Source organism: Carassius auratus, unplaced genomic scaffold, assembly GCF_003368295.1.
Source record: "Carassius auratus strain Wakin unplaced genomic scaffold, ASM336829v1 scaf_tig00020406, whole genome shotgun sequence".
Lineage (NCBI taxonomy): Eukaryota > Metazoa > Chordata > Actinopteri > Cypriniformes > Cyprinidae > Carassius > Carassius auratus.
This window is the reverse complement of record NW_020525025.1, coordinates 94,195-114,921: the sequence shown is the minus strand read 5'-3', so window position 1 is coordinate 114,921 and position 20,727 is coordinate 94,195. Positions and strand designations below refer to the sequence as shown.

Below are 20,727 nucleotides of genomic sequence, written 5' to 3'. Positions count from 1 at the left end.
GAAATGAACAGAAAATAATTGGCGGCCCACCTGCAATACCACAGGTTGAAAACCAACTGCTCTAAAATGTGAATTTTACCAGGGAAATCCCAACCAAAAACTTGTATTTTACCCCACCAGACATGTGTTTTTTATTAGGGATCCCCCTCAAAAAAAATTGGGATAGTTTTGAGTAAGAAATTGGGTGGGTTTCGTTCTTAAAACCTGGCAACCCAGGTGGAGCTTAAAGAGCTCATGCTCACGGGCATACCGGTGTTACGGTTTAACTGGTGCGTGACCTTGTTACTGACCTTACATTGCTTCCAAATGTAATTTTTAACTACCAAATTTCCTATTCAAGATCATTCTGGTAGGATGTGAAAGCAGCATTGGTGTAAACGGGCAGAGACAATGGTAGCTTTAGTAACAATTAGCCTTACAAAGAGTCTAAGAAGCTCTTTTTTGGAAAAACAAAATATGACGCGTGATGCTGGTCTGTAGTCCTGGATGTTTGTGCACGAAGCATTGGTATCGATCCCTCTTTCAGAAAGCAATCTTTGCACAACTCCAGCATTGAACTGACCCTCGTTTTGTGAGGCAGTCCGGTGTAAATGTTAGGCTTCCGGGACATTTCCTATTAACCACCGTGTCCCAGCTGTCTATGGAGACTCCTATGTTCGTTGGTTTCATCCCATCACACAACACTTTTAATGGCTCTTTGGCACAGACATTCATCTGTACCTCCAGCAGCTACAGCAAGACGAACAGTAATGGTGGACCGCAGCTCTCCACTCAGGGCTGTGTATATTGCTAATAGGGCAGAGAGCGAAGAAAGAGTACTGTTAGTGTGGACAGGCTGTTTATTAATTATTGGCATATAAACAATGAGTGGGTGATTTTACCATTATAGGCTAGTTGTTTTCACACCTGCAGCCGCCAAACTGTTTCAAACACCTTATAAAAGTTATTTTTTCCTTCTATGGGCACCCTTTAATCTTTCACTCGCATACTTGCTCACTTTTTCTCTCCTTGCTTGCTTGTTTTGCCTCATGGAACGAACAGAGGTTTTAATTGCTCATGGGTCTCATTGTATGTTGTCTTAATTATACCCAGTAGGGAGCCTCATCCACTGTTCAGCTTCGAAAGTTACAGAAGTTACAAAGGCCCATCCTGGCCGAACTTCTCTGAAACAATAAGCTAGACTGAGCAACAACAAATGAGAGGGCTCCCTGCACACCGTTGCCAACTGTCCTGGTATGCGAGTGGCTTTATGGGGGCTTGCCGCTTAAACCCGACAACCCTTCTCCTCCTTCCCTGACAGACTCCCTCCCTCTCGTCGCCCCTTCATTCGCTCTGTGAATTCTTTTCGTGAGCTTTAATTTTCCTGTGGTCACTTATGCCGTATTAATCTGCTTTGACCGTTTAGACAAGAACTGGAATGGAAGTCAGGAAGTGGAGCAGGTGGGTTCAGGGGGTCTCGATTTTTCACTTTTGAGTGTGTAGCGTGGCTGTTTAATTCTGTTGAGGTGAAAGGCCAGTTAAAAACCGTGGATTAAAGGTGTTTATGGAGAGCGTTAATGATTTATATGCCCTCCTGTTGTTTTATTGGCTGCTGTTGGTTGTACTGAAGTGGTTAACACTGTACACTGGAGACCTATAATTTTGGCAGACAACCTCTCAGCCACCAGTGAAATGGCAAGGTAGATCGTAAAGTGGTACCAAGTGGAAGGTGTTAATGCTTTTTTGCATATCTATTTTCCCTGCATCTCTATTGCGACGCCGCTGAGTCTACGGTGTCACAGAAAAAAACCAATTATGGTTTTGTGAGGGTGCAGTCTGAATTAAATATGATGGAATATGCAGACATTGGTAGCTCAAAACATTTTTGAAGTAGTTGAAATATTCATAAACTTTTATAGAGATTTATAAAGTTTTATGAGTGACGTCTTATAATTCTATGGACATTTGTTAAAGGTTCCTTATTGGACTGATAATAATAATGATTATAAACTCTTAAATGAGACAAAATCAGCACAAAGATTTGATTTATTATTACTTCCCACTGCGTCATCTTTGCAGTGTAGTTCAAATTCATTGAAAAAATTGGTCAAAAAGACCCTAACAAATTCAAACAAAATCAAACAAATTTCTGTCAAGAGTACAATACCATTCAAAAGTTAGCTTTTTTTTTAAAGAAATAATACTTTTTATTCAGCAAGGATGCATTCAATTGATCAGATGTGATGTTTAAATATTAATGACCGTAAAAAGACATTTTACGATGTTACAAATGACTTTTAAGTTTAAGTGAATCGTTTAATAAGAAATGTTTCATAACTCCAAATCAGCATATTAAAATAATTTCTGAAGGAGTGATGGCTGCTAAAAATTTTGCTTTAAATTACATTTTAAATATATTAAATTACAAACAGTATTTTACTTAGTGGTCATATGTTGCTGCTAAAAAGAACATTATTTTGTGTATTTGGTGTAATGAAATGTGTTAATGCGTTTTTAAGGTTAAAATAATTATTGTTTCTCCTCTATGCCCTGCCTTTCCGAAACGCATAAATTTTTACAAAGCTCATCAGTTTGAAAGCGAGGTGTGCTGTGATTGGCCAGCTATCCAGTGCATTGTGATTGGCTAAATACCTCAAGCGTGTGACAGACATGTTATTCCCCTTACCATATTGTGTCCACAGTCCGCCCGGAGAGACTAGACTCAAACATTAAACCCCATTATAAACATGATATAAACATGATTTCTAGTCGTGTCCTCATTTGGAAGGCCAAACAAAGTAGTTTCGCTTTCTCAATAAAACAGCGTCACACACCGCGGCCTTGAGCGAGCCATGACCTAGAGTGAACGGAGGCTCACAGTGAAACACACAGCATCTCTACGAAATGGTGCGGGCAACAACAATACTACAGAGTGAATAAAAGATATGCCTTATTTCTTTGCGTGAACATCTGGGTGGCATTATGTAAATCTTCCCACATAGTGACGTAGAGATGTGGGGAGCGTTTAAATGAGCCCTGGCGTGGAAGGGTCTGAATTTTTATAAAGTATATTTCTTTGGATTTGAGACTTAAGTGAAACTTTACAGATCTTCATATGCACCAAGAGCTTGTAACACTCCAAAGAGAAAGGAAAAATTTAAATCGCATCATATGTTATCATACATGTTACTGTAAACTTATTTATTTTAACAAAAACTTGAATTTTATACAGGAAATCAGGGTATAAAGATTGGGGTTTGTCCTTTGATCACGTTTACAGTATGTGAGAACTCTGCTCTGTGTATGCGATACTTGTACACCTGTGTATTTCTGAGTGGGGTCAGGGTATTATTTGCTTGTGTGGAGGTTCTTTGATTCTTGCTGTGGGCAGTGGATGCTCCCACCAACCCACACGCTGTGTATTTATACTTCAGATAAGTAATCCAGTTTTGCCTCTCCACCTAAGCCAAGGGGGTCGGCTACAACAATAAAGTCAGCCCGCTTGCTGTTAGTCACTGAATAACCGCTCAATGCCTAGAAGTGGATTATGTTTGGATGGAATATGCACTGCTCTATTCTGGCTTTTGAAAAAATGTTGATGACTGTTATTGTCCACACTATCATACAGAGTTTAGTTTTTGTATGCCACTGGTGAAGCACAACTATGGGTTTTTGGTCGGCTTTATGCTTAACATATAATGCAGATATTTAAAATAATAGAGCAATTGCAGAAAAAATTTGGTAGGTTTTACTACTGTGGTAAGTTGGTTAACACTTGGCTATACCTTGTTTTTTTTTTTTTTTCTGGTAATACAAGGTTACTACACGGGGTAGGGTTAGGTTTAGGGTAGGTTCGGGGTTAGTACCTAGTTATTACATAGTTATTGTAATTACTATAATAAGTACATAGTATGTACATGAGGAACAGGACTGTAAAATAAAGTGCTACCTGATGTTTTGTTATAGGGTGTTTCGTGGTAATACCAATCCATTATATTGTTTTGAAATGCCTGGTATTATCAGGTAAATACAGTACCACGATATATGATTATGATCATCATTAATTACCCATGGTGTACATAAAGGACCTGTTTAACAGTTTTTTATCGGTCACAAGGGTGACTAATTTATGGCTGGATTATTGTGAGAATCAGGCCAGGAAACTTCTGGTTACCAGTCTCAGTCTTCACCAAGTCTGTGTTATTTATCCCTGCAGGTGAAGAGAAAGAGAAACCATATTACTGAATTAGATATAAACAAGTTATTCATCTCAGTCCGTTCTTCAGCTAGCTGCTGGTACTGCGGGAGAGAAGTTTATGTTGTAATGAATTTGCAAGCTCATTTTTCTACCACACACGTACATGTTCCCCTCAGTGTTTTTACAGATGAATCCCACGCACACACAGCAGTACTTTGTTTGCACCCCCCCCCCCCACTTCACACACACACCAACTTCTGGGCCTCACTGTTCTTTGTCTTCCTCCTCCAGTATCACTTTAGGTTGAGGTAGTGGCTCTCTTCGGTCCAACCTCATTACTGCTATGCCTGGCTAGTTGCATATGAGTTCCAAGCATACCAGACAGAGCAGGAAGCTTTAGATGTCAATGCCAGAGGCTTAATGAAAAGAAAAAACGGGGGAGAGATAAAGCAAGCGTGGTAGAGAAGAAAGGTTTGAGATGGAATTGAATTCAAAATGTTTTCTTCTGTAGCATATGAGGGGTCCATCTAAGTTTACTAGCACTCTGTAGTAGTCAACAGCATAATAGCCATCCATGCTGTTTTGATCATTTCCTCCTATTCCCATTTGGCAAAGTATTTGATGTCCCAACTGCTACACTTCACACTTTGACTCTTAATTTCATCATTTCCATAGCAGCCACATTGTCTTTGGAATGAATTTCGTTCATGCATAAACATGAAGGCCCTTAGGGAAGTTTGAGGATGGTTTACCGATTATGTTGAGCATGTGATGAGCAATTTGTCTCATTGTTTGAAATCTCCTCTCTTGTTTCCCCTCCATTATCTCCACCCCCTCAATCACAGCGTGGCAGTGGCTCGCTCACGAGATGTACCTGCCTTTGGACCCGCCTATTCCCGAGGATGCTACGTTTCCGAAGTCCTACCGTCTTTCGAGATTTCCTGCTAGCCAAGGTCATCAATGCTGAGAATGCAGCCCACAAGTCGGACAAGTTCCGCGCCATGGCCACTCGGACGCGCCAGGAGTACTTGAGGGACCTGGCCGAACGGCATGTTACAAGCACACCTATCGATCCTTCGGGCAAATTTCCTTTTATTTCTCTGGCCCATAAGCGTAAGGAAAAGACTCGGCCATATTTTGGCGGAGAGCTGCGTAGCCCAGGAGCCATCACCTGGCCTGTTTATGCCGAGGACCATGGAGCCGGAGGAGAACTAGAGGCCCTGCTGGCCATTTCAAATGACTTTCTAGTGCTGGTGGACCCAGAAGCCAAGGCTGTTGTCTTCAACTGCGCCGTCCGAGATGTCATTGGTTGGACGCTGGGAAGCCCTGCTTCCATGAAGATCTACTATGAACATGGAGAGAGCATCTCCCTGCGCTCCATCAATAACAACACAGAAGACTTCCGCGAGGTTATCAAACGTTTAGAGGTAAGTTTGGAGTTGCACAAAAGTATCATGACAGGTTTTTATTTAATTTCTAGTTTTTAAATTTGAAGGATTTTTTCCCCTGAAAGTTTTTTGTTACATGTACAGAACATGGACTTTAGATCTTGTTTGTTTGTTTTTTTGTTTTTTATACCCATGTGGATTTATAACTATCAAGCTTTCACACGAGCTTAAAGTAGTTTTTTTTATAGCTGTGCTGTGGATGATTTATAGTGTGAATTAATGGTGTTTAAGAGAGCCTTTGCATAACTGTGCAGTGGCTTGAATGTACTTCTGATTTGGCCCCCTGCCCATTATGTCACTCTTGAAGTGCAGGAGCTGTTGCCATGGTAACTAGTACTCTGCGAACTGAAAGCTCATGATCTCATCACAGTCATGAAGCATGTTAGGAGAGCTTTATTTATACATGGGGGGGGGGGGGGTAAAAAGAAGCCTTGATCCTGATTTGCAGTAGTGTATAATAGCTTATGATAGATTTTTGACAAGGTCTTGCATCCTTAATAGAGGGAATCGCTTTCTAAATTGCATAAAATTGCTTTTGAAACCAGAATTTATTTATTTTTTCCACTCCTTTTTCCTCAGCACCTCACTAAAGGCTGTGAGACATCTGATATGACCTTGAGGAGGAATGGCCTGGGCCAGCTTGGTTTTCACGTTAACTACGAAGGCATCGTGGCAGAGGTGGAGCCGTATGGCTATGCCTGGCAAGCGGGGCTGAGGCAAGGCAGCCGATTGGTCGAAATTTGCAAGGTGGCTGTGGCAACACTTTCACACGAGCAAATGATAGACCTGCTCCGCACCTCAGTAACTGTGAAAGTTGTAATCATACCGCCCCATGAGGATGCCACTCCTCGCAGGTGGGTCTGAGTATCAATTCATTTCTTGATTCATTATTCCTTGAGTGAATCCTGGTAAATAAGTAGGCAGTAATTATTTTTGTCAGGTAGAAAAGTAAACCACTCATTCCAAGTTTTGCAATAAGACAACAAATCAAAACATTGCACCTTTGTGCCCACACGTGCAATCCAAAATAGAAGAGATTTGCCTTCCCAGTCTAGGCTTGCCTGCAGGCACTGTGCCAACTTGAAGGTTATAATGATCAGGGTCTAAACTACAAATCATCACCAGATTTTTATGTGCATTCACGGTGTTCTTTTTACAGTTTTGTCATTAATGTAAAAAAAAAAAAACGTTTAAAGACTTTTCAGTTTTATAGTCCTTACAGGAAGGTTGGTTAGGTTAGGACCAGGGTGGAATACATTTTATGTAATAAAACTTCAGCATGGAAATGCATAAAATTGATCATGATTATTTCTATTCTTTTGTGAACTTTAATTTCATCCATCAAGGGAAAAAAAAAATCACAGTTTGCACAAAAAAAATTAAGTAGATGTTTTTAACATTGACAGTAATACAATATTTTTCTATAGCACCAATTCAGAATATTAGAATGATTTCTGAAGGATCGTGTGACAATTCTACTTTTGCATCACAGGAATAAATTACATTTTAAAATATATTAAAATAGAAAACAGTTTAAATAATAATAAAATTGTGCTAATTTATCACAGTATTATTGTTTTGAGTGTATTTCTGACCAAATACATGCCGCCTTGGTGAGCATAAGAGACTACTTTTAAAACATAAAAACAACTTTATTTTACATTCCTGATACACGTGCATTATATGCACTTATTATAGTGATTACAGTTATTAACTGGGTAAAAACAAGTAGACATTAACCCTGAACCTACCCCTAAACCTAACATAAACCCATGTAATTACCTTATTTTACCATTATTTAAATGGGTAAGTACATTGTAAGTAGATGTAAGTACCCATACTGTACATCTTTTGAACAGTATGGGTATGATCTGCAAACTTTTGAACAGAAGTGTAAATAGCTAATTTCACCTTTAAGATAAATCAAATGCACTTCATTGCCACTAACTGCGTAATTCATCGTCTTGCAGGGGCTGTTCAGAACTGCACCGCATGCCAGTCGTAGAATATAAAGGCAGCAATGAGAGCGGCTCATTTGAGTACAAGTTTCCTTTCCGGAGCAATAACAACAAATGGCAGCGCACCTCGTCCAGCCCACAGCAGTCCCTCACCGCCTCACCTCAGAGTCACAGTGGAACCCCGAATCGTGCCGTCAGCCTGGGGGCCAGCATGGGCAAGACCCTCTCTGCCGAACGGCCCGAAAGAGCTGCTGCCATCCCCCGTAGCGTGTCCAGTGACGGCCGACCTCTGGACTCTAAAAGGTGTGTACGATGACTGCCTTGATGTAGTGGAGCTTTTGTTAAGTTGCTCTTCCCCGTCATATTTTTTTTTTTTGTCTCTCGTTTATCTGTATTTGTGTGTATCGCTCTTTCTCTACCTCTCTCAGGATGTCTCCAGGTTCTGAGAACTATGCCCTGACCTCGTCTCTCATGTTGGGCCGCTCGCCACACAACCGCAGTTCCCCCAGTAACCTCTCCTGCTCCAGTGACACGGGCTCAGGGAGCTCCGCTCACTGGAGGCAGAAGTCCATGCCAGAGGGGTGAGGCTCTACTAAAAACTGTCCATCCCTTAATCACCCAGTCGTCTCACCGCTTTATCTGTTCAAGCTTTCACACAGCGTTTTTTATGACAAGATGGCTGTGGCATCCGCAAAATGATGCATGCGATTTACAACATATGCATGTTTATGTTTCCGTTATAGATTTGCACTCAACAGGCACTCTCCTCTCCCAACGGAGCGGCCAGTAATGGCAGAGGATGGAAGCAGCGGCAAGTCGACCCCCAGCTGGCCCAGAGTGGAGGACAGCTCTGACAGACCACCATCAGGTCAGACCACACTCCATCAGTGATGAATTATTAAAAGCAAGGGGGATAAATGTAAGGTGTCTGGAAGTGAGAGGGGGAAAGATCAATAGAGAAGCACTGCTGGAAAAATATTAATGAGCTAAACAAAACTGTTAACTGAATGAAAGGTTGAAAGGAGAGAAAAGAATGGCAGTGAATATTCAAAAACAAAAATAGTACAGCTATTACTGGGTTCTGAGGCCTTTAGTGCTCCATATTTGAATGAAGTGTTATTATGGACTTCTAGACTTCATGCATCAAAGGATGACAACATTCATAAACCCTCGGGACACAAAATTGAACTTGTACTTAATTTAACAGTAACACCACCTCCCGTAAGCAGCCTTCAAGCATTTCTTAAATCAGATGCTTTTATCAAGCTTTATTTGAAAATATCACTGTTGTTCATTTTTCAGTTGTGACCATATTTCGGTTACAATGTCCATTTTACTTGCATATGAAAAGGATAATTTCTCAGCTAATTATGTTAATAAATGTTAATTAAAAAATTAACAACAGTCAGTTCAGTTGCTATTTATTTATTTCCTTTTTTTGTTTAAGCTTTTTAATCTCTCTCTCTCTCGCTCTCTTTCTCTTTCTTTATTTCAGCTTAATTTTAATTACTGAACATTAATTAATTACTTTTTTAGTAGTTTTAGTTTCAGTTAACAATAACAACAACAACGCTGGTGCTACAGACATAGTTCCTCAAATCATGTGGCTTGTTGAGGAAAGGTGTGCTATTTTCACCAGACGTGCAATTTTTACCTGGTCTATGATAAAGAGGGCATAAAATAAATAAATAGACTTGCACTGAAGGAAGGATCTGAACATCAAAGAGACTCTTTTGACTTGAGCCTGTAAGTAACCATTTAGAACACCTTAGCAACCGCATAGCAATGTCCAGGCAACCACCCACGACACCTAAGCATAGTGATGGCCACACAGGCAAGCGCCATTCAAATTCACTTGAAGATATTTAAAAACCTTGTCTTTCTTCTCAAGTGATTTCATTAGATAACACTGAGAGTGATGCATTGTTTTAAGAACTCGGGCAAGCTCTTTAAAACACCAGTGCATTGAAACCCTTCTTCTGAGGGTTTTAGTTGCCTTGCTGTAGGCTATGCGGTTTCATTCGTTATCCACCTGGCCTTGACAGGTTAATTTTTTGGGGGACCACACTTGTTTTGACCGCAGGTCGGCTCCATTCGGTGTTCTCGCCCTTCTAACACACAGCAGATCATCTGATCCTTCCCTCCCCCTGAATACCTCTCTGTTATATAACCGTGGTCAACCTTAGAGCGTTTAATAGATCAAGCGCTGCCTTTGAAAGTAAGCTGTGTCCAGTGAAAGGAAACAAACATAAACGGTGTCTCTGAACAGCAGGCTTTGTATGGGTTCAAGCAAAGACAGAAATACCTCCTCTTCCCTGCTGGTATGGTTGTGTAAGCACTCTTTTTGTGCCTCTAGCACCCCCCTCTCAATCTTCCAGGTCCACGTGTGCTGTGACTCACACTGCCACCTCCTTTCTGTGTATTTTTCTTGTTTCTCTTCCTCTCTCCATTCCTCGGCTTCTCCACATCTCCTGTGTTTGACAGGATTATTCCCATTTTTTTTATAACACTGCAGGACTCCACTGTGTCTGTCTCTTACTTTGCGTCTCTGTTAATGTCCCCTCTTTTGTATATTTCTCTGAAACAAGCTTACAGTTTTCAGCTTCTCTGATTGTTGTGGTCCAGCGGCCCACCTCCACATTTTGAACCTTCTTAGCTCCGCTATGTGACCTCTCAGAGACCCGGACGGTAATAGCAGGGTCCATCCCACGCAAAACACATCTGAGCCGTTCGGCCCGGTAAACTAAATGACCCGTGCTGTAAATGTTACCACAGCCTAGAATTATACGCCGCTCTCATGATTGCAGTCGACTTTTCGGGAGCATGAGAGGTCAGTCGCCAAATTCTGACCTGTGTCGGTTTTGTCTTTTAGGGTGGCTTTGAATTTCAAGGACTTTAAATTCTTCCTAACTACACTGAAAATTAAAAATAAATATTTTATATTTTTTTTATAGATATTAAGTATAAATGGTTTGATTTAGGACATTATGCACCACTAAAACAAACAAAAAATTAATAAAAATAAAAAAGTGAGCTAAAATAGCCATTCTACATGAAAACCAATCCTATGTATTAGTAAAATAATTAGTCTGAATCTTAGGATGTATAAAAGAGAACTGCTTATGAATAAACAATACAGAAATAGTTATTAGAGGAAGACCGATATAAGGTGAAAAGGAAGAGAAGAGGGTTTTTTTTTTATCTTTTCTGCTGTAGTTGTATCTGTATCTGTTTTCCTATGGAAGACTGGAAGGCATGTGACATAAAATCATATGAGGCATACAAGAGCTACACTTTTCCAGATTTCTGACATTTTATGTTGCTCATTGACATCTGAGCTAATGCTTTTCCCAGTAACTTCTAGATACTTTTCTTGAAGCAATGCTCCATTTTTCTAAAGCATGTTAGCAAAAAGTTTTTTTCTGGAATGAATTTGACTTGATTAAACAGTTTTTGATTTTATCTTAAACGATTGTGGTTTGTTCAAATTGAGTTTGAGTTCTGATTCTGAAAAACAAGCAAAACTCTGCTTTGAATCGCTGAAGGGAGGTAGAGACAGGAAGTGGGGTGTCAAGAGGGGAAGGAAAGCCTTTTCATAAGCTCGAAAGGAATTGCCCCCTCTGACTATGTGCAGTGGCTCATGCATGTACAAAGAAATGACCTTTTCCCCTAAACTTTTCACAAATGTATGTCCACTCGATTATGTCTTAAAGCTTGTGAACTCTGATGCGCAAAGTGTCTGATATCCATCCATCCATCCCCCTCCCCCTCATGTAATTGCTTGCACCATCTATTTTTGTTACGCTGGCCATTATATAACAGCCAACAATTACACAATAGTTTCATTTACACTCAATATCCTGTAATGAATTCAGAACAGACTGTGTTAGCTATATTGGTCAAATTAGGTTGCTTGGAAATCTAAATTTTTTTTATTTTATTTGAAGGAATTATGTTTTATCATGTGTGCATGTATGCATTGTATGTGCTTGCACATATGCATGTGTACTTTGGGCTTTGTTTATGACATTGCTTATCTAAATGAGTCTCAAGTGTGTGTGTGTGTGTGTTTCCTCCCTGCTGTTGTGCCTTAATTTTTTCTGTTAAGTACCGTCTAATGTCCAGTTTTCCAATGCGTTCTTATCTCTTATATTCTGTAGATGCTCCAGTCACTAAGTCTAGCTCGTCCTACTCAGGTGCCCCACGCATCCAGAGACAGGAACAGGTCATTCACCTTTCACCCAAGAAGGGCAGCCAGGTGGGTTCTTGACTGTTGCATATAACCACGCTTAAACCACTTCACTAAAGGAGCTTTAAGTGCAGAGTGTGATTATTCAATACCACACACATTAAGTATTATTAGTTAAACATTAGTTTATTAACACCAAGCAGATATGTTGGTTAGAAGGTTACTTGAAAGTAATCCTTTAAGACTGAAATCCACTGAAATAGCAACTGGGTCAATAACATATACAGAAAGTTCAAAATTTTGGGGTCAGTAATATTAAAAAGTGACAGCATCAGTTTCCACAACAGGATTAAGCAGCACAATTTAAAAAGATTAAGAAGTTAATATAAAAAATGTTTATTTATATATATATATATATATATATATATATATATATATATATATATATATATATATATATATATATATATATATATATATATATATATATATATATATCAAATCATCAAATTTGAATGATTTCTGAAGGATCATGTGACACTGAAGACTGGAGTAATGACTGCTGAAAATTCAGCTTTGCCATCATAGAAATAAATTTCATTTTAAAATATATGAAATTTTTTTACAATAATATACAATTTTGAATTGTGATAATATTTCACAATATTACTGCGTTTTGATCAAATAAATGCATCTTGAAAAACATTTCCAAATCTTATTGGCCTCAAACTTTTGAACAGAAATGTATGAGAAAATGTACTCCTTGTATTCATGTTGATTTTTTTTATGATTTTGAGAACTTTTAAATCATTTTCAAGAAAATCACTGGAATCAATAGAATCACTCTGACAATGTAGTGTGGTGTATGCATTAAGTAGAACATTTTCCTAACAAAACATTTTTTCTAAAATACATGAGTTTTAAAATACTTTTTTTTTTTCAGTGTAGAACGTGTTTTTTTATATGAATAACCTGAGCTAACCTTGCCATGTCTAGATGTTTTTATCCAGGCTGCTGAACAATAAGCATGTGTTTAATAGCACGTATTCATGAAGGTCTCCAGGGATCCTCTCTATGATATCATTTCCTCTTTTATTTTTTGTGTTGATTAAAAACTTTGGTCTGCTAAATCACAGTTGATAAACAAAATGTGTTGCAAATATTAATGAGCAGTTAAGCATTTTTGTTTATTCTTTATTTTTTCTAAGAAATTGCTCATTGTGGTGGGAAATCTGGTTTGCTTTGGTGCAGCTCTTTCTGAATATATGACCTTTTCAGTGTCCATTTCCTTTTTCTTACAGTCTGAGGGTCCATACTCCCAATCTAGCAGTAATACGCTCTCCAGCACCGCATCTAGTGGGGGTCACAGCGATGACAAGTGGTATGATCTGGGCAGTGGAGGGATGGGAGACCAGCCGGACTCTGAGCCGAATGGACTGGGTGGTGGGTATCTGCAGGGTGCTTCAGCCGACAGCGGCATCGATGCCACATCATACGGCCCCACCCATGGCAGTTCCAGCTCTCTGCTGGCTGTGGGAGCTACTGGTGCTAGAGAAAGAGCTCCCTCACCCTGGCACAGCCCCACAGAAGGGGGCCGCAGGGTGCTTGAGAGGTCCCCTCCTGTTGCTGAGTCCCCAGTGTCCCCTCCAGAAGGGCCCCCTACTACCCGAAGCCCACCGACCCATCTACTGGTCCGGGATGGCAGTTCCTACAGTCTGGGTGACATGGCCTCTTATTCTAGGTATGCGTCTTGCTATGGTATTTTTTTAGCAGCAACTTAGCAAAATACCCAGAGCTTTTTGAGTTTTGCATCACATTTTGTTTCTGTAGTTAAATACCTTATTTTTCAGAATATAAGTCGCACCTGAGTATAAGTCGCATCAGTCCAAAAATACGTCATGATGAGGAAAAAAACATGCATAAGTCGAACTGGACTATAAGTCGCATTTATTTAGAACCAAGCGAAAACATTATCGTTTAGAGCCACGAGAGGGCGCTCTGTGCTGCTCAGTGGTAAGCTACAGGAGCAATGAGCAGCACAGAGCGCCCTCTCCTGGCTGTAGACGGTAATGTTTTCTCTTGGTTCATTTCTCTCGGTTCATGTCAAATTCATTTTGATAAATAAGTCGCACCTAAGTAGCAGGACAAGCCAAACTATGAAAAAAAGTGACTTGTAGTCCGGAAAATACGGTAACTACTTATTGCTTGAGGACATATCTAGAAGTTTGTGAATTCAGTTCTCTGATATACTGTATCAAATGTTTGTACTAGGAATATTTTATACATGTATACTTTATATACATATACTTACTATAAAGTATGTATACTTATTTTCTGAGGTAGTCTAGACATGTTTTCCCCTCATCTGGCTCTTCCTCAGCACACGCCACTCTGTCAGCCCTGCCATCCTGAGCTCTAGCCACAGCTCCCCACGTGAAGAGTCTTCCTCAGCCACCTCTCCCTCCTCCTCCTCCTCCCAGAGCTCAGTGTCACCTGGTCCTAAGAGTTTCTATCCGCGCCAGGGGGCCACCAGCAAATACCTGATTGGCTGGAGGAAACCAGGGCAGCACCATCAACTCTGTGGACTTTGGGGACACACGCAAGTAAATAAAGGAGCTTGGCTGTGGGTGTGATGGATGGCTGAAAGATGTGTGACTGGATTATTAAGGTGTAAAGGAGTAATGTTTGAAAAGATAAACAAAGGCACAATTTCATAAATCATAGACTAGTTACAGTCCTGTTTAATAAATTTGTCACAAGTGGTTTTATATACAGTTAGGTTTGATCTAGTAGTTTTTACTCTCTGACCTTCCTCTTTAGTGGCAATAAATGCGTGATCTTTCTGTCCAAAAATATAAAATATGAAGCTTTTCCTCAGTGGCTCTTGTATTTATTGTTTGTTACCAATACATGACTGACACCTTCTGGAGAAGAAGAGTAATAACAGTGAAATGAATTCTGTGCATAGTGGTCCTGTAAATATGGAAATTGTTGCCATAAAAATAACAATCAAGTATCTTATGTTTTAATTATTATACTTTTTTCTTCAGAAGACCACAGGGTGAGGGGACAGACCCCGGGTCGTCTCAGTCCAGGCCCTCTCTTAGGGATCTGCACTCTCCTCAAGCCATGTGCAAGTCCACAGTGGAAGAAGATCTGAAGAAACTTGTGTCGCTAGAAAGTCCCCCATCCAAGCAGCACAAGGACAAGGTCTGTCAACTGAGAGAGCTATAATACTAAGCCAGTGTGCTGCATTTTTGAATATGGTTGGCCAATTGCATCAATGGCCCTGTTTACATCTGGTATTAGGGATGAATGATTAATCAAAATTGCAATATAATAGTTCTCATTTTAAAAGATTAGCAGAGTTCACTACACAACTATAATGATAACTGCACAGAGGAACTTTTTTTTTTTCTTAGCCAGAACAATAAACATTTGTTTAGCAACAGATGACAGAACTACAGCACACACTCAGAATAAAGAGAACATTACTGTGTGTTGGTATGTTCACGTTTGTATAGTTATCATTATAGTTATCTTTATGGTTATTGATCTTGGTGTGAATGGAAACAGATCATCAACCATATATCCCTTCCCTCCCCTTCTCTTCCCTGCAGTCCTCCTCAGGTCCAGTGAGCTCAGGCAGGCGTTCTCTGCACCGGACACTTTCAGATGAGAGTATATACCGTGGTCAACGGCTGCCGTCTCTAGGAGATTCAATCCTGGAGCAGGCTCTGGCCAACGAGGTGCTCTTCAGCTGCTCTACCCTTCCACGTTCCCCGACCACCCGTGGCGCCCCACTGCGCAGACCTTCCTACAAAATGGGCATCAAGATGCATGGTGAGAATACCCATCACAATTGGGTCAGAGTGCTGTTACAGGCTGGCACATTCTATAGAGGTGTCCTGAAATTGCTAAATATCATAGAACAAGCCTGTAGTCATCAACAGGGGGTCCGAGACATGACTGGAGGGGATCTATCAACTATTATTTGATCTCAAACAAATTCTTGTGGAAAAAAAATGAGACAAACAAACAAACTTCAAAGCTAAAATTCAGCTAAATGTTTTATTGTCTGGAAAGATTTGTACTTTTTCACTGAGTACTGTGAGTTATGAAAGTGCATTGCAATGTAGTTCTGTTAAAGTTGATAGTTCTCCTCTAGATTTGCCCTTCATGTTGTGTAAGATCCACACTCCACAAGCTCTAACTGGGCAAAAGCACACAAATCACACACATGCACACGCAACACAGCACCTCATGGTTTCTCATTGGCTATGTGTTAGGTGACCTCTCAGCGTCTGACACCTCTCTAGCAGACCTGCACGAGCGACAGAGGCCCCCTCCTCCTGAACTGGGTCTCATGCCCCTCCCGGACACAGACACAGACAGCGGCCTGGACTGGACCCACCTCGTAGATGTTGCCAATGCTTTCGAGGGTGAGAGAAGACCACAGCGCAGTGAGCACGTTTCTCTTCTCTTTCTCTCACCTCCTCAGCTTTGCACAATCCACCTGTCCATCTTTTTTTTCACCTAGTGTAAGGGCACTTTCATATTGATTGTTTAAGCTACACTATGTAACTAACGATTCAGAAAATTAGCTTTAGCAAGATAAAGTGTAGACCATTTTATTCCAAAGATGAAAAACTTGCCATGACTGTCATTACCACCACTATATCCTGCCGGTATTGACACTCAAACCCACAACCTCTGGGTTACAGTTCTGACTCTCTAACCATTAGGCCACGACTGCCCTAATGAGAGTGTGAAAAGTGTTTTAAGGCAATTTAATAACAGATCGCAGGGCCAAAAGTGGGTACTGTATTTTCCAGACTATAAGTCACACTTTTTTTCATAGTTTGGCTGGTCCTGCGACTTATAGTCAGGTGCAACTTATCAAATTTAATTTGACATGAACCGAGAGAAATGAACCAAGAGAAAACATTACCGTCTCCAGCCGCAAGAGGGCGCTCTATACTGCCAGAGATGCTGCTCAGTGCTCCTGTAGTCTACACTGAGCAGCATAGAGCGCCCTCTCGCGGCTGGAGACGGTAATGTTTTCTCTTGGTTCTTGGTTCTTAATAAATGCGACTTATAAATGTTTTTTTTTCCTCGTCATGACGTATTTTTGGACTGATGCGACTTATACTCAGGTGCGACTTATAGTCTGACAAATACGGTAGTTAAAGAAACACCCATTACTGGGTGTCAATAACTTGATATGACTTAACTTTAGAGTTATTTAGGCTTAGGTTAAGGCTTGATCCATTTTGTCATGTCATGATTTGCTGAAATGTAAGGATTTAGAATGAGTGAACTGCTGTTATATAAATGGGAATGTCCCTGAGGACTTTGACGGATGGACAGATGTGAAATCATCGTCTGTGTTAAGCTCGAGGTGCTGCTTTATCATATGCCTAATACTCTCTTCACGGTTAAATTAATGCTCTGCTTGTCATCACGTCATCATCTCTCTCTCAACTCCATCACACTCTTCTTCTTCATTCCCCTCTCAGTGCAGCGAGGGTTTATGTTTAGTTCTCAAGACGTCAGTCAGAGAGGAGAGACTTCACTCAGTCCTCAGCATGTAGAGCTGCAGCCAGTGCCACACACCCGACTCTCCCCCAGGTACATCCACCATCAAATGTGTTCTTTTAATTTTTTTGAATGTGGTTTCTTTGCATGTCATCCGTTTTGTCCTAACTTTGGTTCTTCTGTCAGTGAGGGTCCTTCAAGCTACAGTGGCAAAGTTTCTCAGCTGGAAGCTCTGGTGAAGATGTTGCAGGAGGACTTAAAGAAAGTGAGGAGAACTTGTACAATATTCAGAACAACCTCTTTGACTTCTACAACCCTAGTAACTCTGGGCGAGTGTATTCGCCCTCAACCTTATCCTTCTCTCACCCTGTTTTTCTTGTCCTTCAGGAAAGGGAAGAGAAATTGAAACTGCAGACACAAATTAAGAGGCTTTGGGAGGACAATCAGAGGCTGCAAGAAGAGTCTCAAAGCTCCGCTGCCAAGCTCAAGAAGTTCACGGAGTGGGTCTTTAACACCATCGATCTGAACTGAGCCATCTGCAGAAGACAGGCAAGATCAATAGACTTCTCGAGGACCAGACAGACGTGGAAGAGACTTATACTCTCTCAAGTGAGAACGGATAGAGAATTGTCCGTTCACAATTCAACATAGTTAGATGTTCACATTAGCATTCCTTTACAAACTATGAACACATCTGTGGTGATAATGACCAATTCTGACATGGATCAAATTCAAGATAGGGAAAAAAATACAAACATTTAGCCCATTTCTGTGATGACTTCTCCTCTCTAGATCCCCCGGGACATCATTAGAAATGCCCACAGGAGTTTCTAGTAACTGACTGTGATGCCAGTCTCTGACTTCCAGGCTGTTTCACTTTTGTCCCTCCTGTGCCCCACTTAGCCGTGACAACCTGACATTCGGTTCCAGTCATTTGGATCGTGCTATAGACCTGCACCATGAAGACCCCCTGCCTCAGAGTTCTCTGCTACACGACCATATTTCAGCATCCAGCACCATGACGTAACATTTCACGGCGCCTTTGTGGTTTTGGAGTTTGCTTTTGTCCTCAACTATAGAAAGCCTGTTCTGCAATGTTCTGGCGAAACCAATCTACGAACTTCATGTGCCACCCTGCTCTTCAGATACCATTTGTGTTTTAAATGAAGGAACACCATTTTTCTGAGGAGGCCTGAAGTGATTTGCTCATAATGAAGTCAAAATTTGTGTTGTGATGTTTCATCTCAACATCAATGTAAGCAATAGCAGGGAGTCTGTCTAAATCCTTGTCCTGAAGACTGGACTTGCAAATATAATGACTTTGGCAATATCCTGCCTCGATTCCTCTCAAGTACATCTCAAGTCTACGGTACGAACGCTGATGATCCTACAAGTCTGGAATTTAAGGACAAGTTTTATTTTGGGAACAGTTCGGCTATTTATTGTTTATGGTATGATGAGTAATCAATTATGATTCTCTATGCGTGCGGACATCTGTGAATAGTGTTTAATTCAGAAGATGTCACTTCATTTGGACTTATTTTTTGGTATTATTTTTATTTCTAGTAGAGTTCTGCCTGAGCTGCAGTATTTTTTTGTTGTGCGAGTTGTGGTGCCCTAGTCTGCTATTGTGTTGCTTTAGTGCCATCTAGTGGTAATAAGTGATCGTCTCACTTGACTTCAGCTCTAATCTATTCTAGTTTGGTTTTCTATGTTGCCTATACACACCCATATAGATGGAAACCTTCCATTCAATCAAGAGATAATGCTATAAAAGCAGATACACAGGTATTGGATTCAGTATCAGGGATGAGAGGTTTTCAGAGAAAAGGGGAAAAAAGGAAGGAGAAAAAAAAAACTAAGAGCAGTTTCAAAGATGTATGTGGACTCATTACAGGAGACATGAGTTCTCATGAAAAATGCAATGGGCTGCTCACAGGAACTAGCCTCAGAAAGAATGCACTCATTTCTCTGGTGCTGGGGCCGTCATTGCACAGTAAGCGCAGAACCAGAGGGACGGCTTAGTTAAGAGCCTGGTTCACTGTCTGGAATCAATAATATTGAACGACTTCCCTGTAATCTCACACCGGTTATAGCACTTTCCTCTTGTTGTCAGTTCCTCACTCCCTCGTATGAACATAGTGGCATTCCCAGAGCAAAAAGGTCAGTCATCAAAGATAAAAAAATCCTGCCCTACTATCACTGACCCAAGTAATGTATATTGTATAGATCTCCATGTTCTGGTTCGCAGGGCCTGTTTATACTGTTCAGGAAATGCTAGCTGGTTTCTCAGTATAATGAAGATGGGATCAATTTCTGGATACTTTAAGTATTATGAAGAAGATGTGCACAATGGATCTGGAGGTAACTATGATTTGAGTTTGTGAAAAGTGAGCAGTCATTATTGGTTCTGTTGTAGGAATCACTCGAAGTGTCTCAGAAAGTGCCTCCTGATTCCAGCAGAGAATGACACACTAAAAGTTGCCAAACATTTTGCCTCGGTCAAAAATCCCTGTAAACAGGGATGACCTGCACAACATGAAGAACAACGAGTTTATTAGTATCCATTCCAGGTTTTGTTTCTTTAGTCGGGAAGGTGAAACAAGAGCATCAAACTCCCTGACTGCAGAAAACACCACTGCCATTCACTCTCATATCTCTCCCCTCATTTTTTTTTTTTTTTTATATTCTCACATATCCTTTATCCTTTCTAAACACATAAATGGCTTTGTTCAAGGTAAATATTGATGAATGTGATTATTTTTGTTTATTAATTCTTTCTCTTTTCTCTTCTAATTTTGTTCTTAGCTTCCTTATTTAAATTTCTTTGCACACTTTTTTTTTCAGTTTTGTAGAAATCTATTGGTTTACGGACATGCATAAGCATATGGCTCTTGATGTTGTTTGTTGTTCTTACGTATGCAGTCACTTTTGAGAGAGACCAGGCTGGGATTGTTTTCCCTTCCTCGTTCTCTTTTATATCGTGTCGTTAGACGTTACTCCATATATTCTCCATCTAAACTTTAAAGAATTGTGTTTTTAATGATGTGCACATAAAAAGGAGCATTACAATTACAAACAAAAAGTACTGTTTACATATACTGTTCATCTTCTTTGTAAAGTGTAGAGGTTTAAAAAGAGACTTTCCAGTGATTACAGTATTAAGGTTTCATAAATAAATAATAATAAAAAACTTGATTTGCGGTGCTGTAATTATTCATGAACTGGTCAAAACAAATGGCTCGTGCTTGCCGCCTGCTCTGAGGTGTAATCTGCCATTGCTTTCTGAGCCAATAAATTAATTTAAATGCCATAGTTGAATGTTCTTCCAAGTCTCCTTGTGTTTATTATTATTACTTTGATCTGTGTCCTTGTTTTATGTCCTTTTCTCCATCAGTGTTGTGCTTTTGTGGGAGA

At 40.3% G+C, this 20,727-nt stretch overlaps 1 pseudogene; it reads left to right on the top strand.

Annotated features, from left to right (window-relative positions):
• The first annotated feature begins 4,948 nt into the window (after positions 1 to 4,948).
• Positions 4,949 to 20,635, top strand: LOC113076404 (signal-induced proliferation-associated 1-like protein 1; annotated as a pseudogene).
• The last annotated feature ends 92 nt before the right edge of the window (positions 20,636 to 20,727 follow it).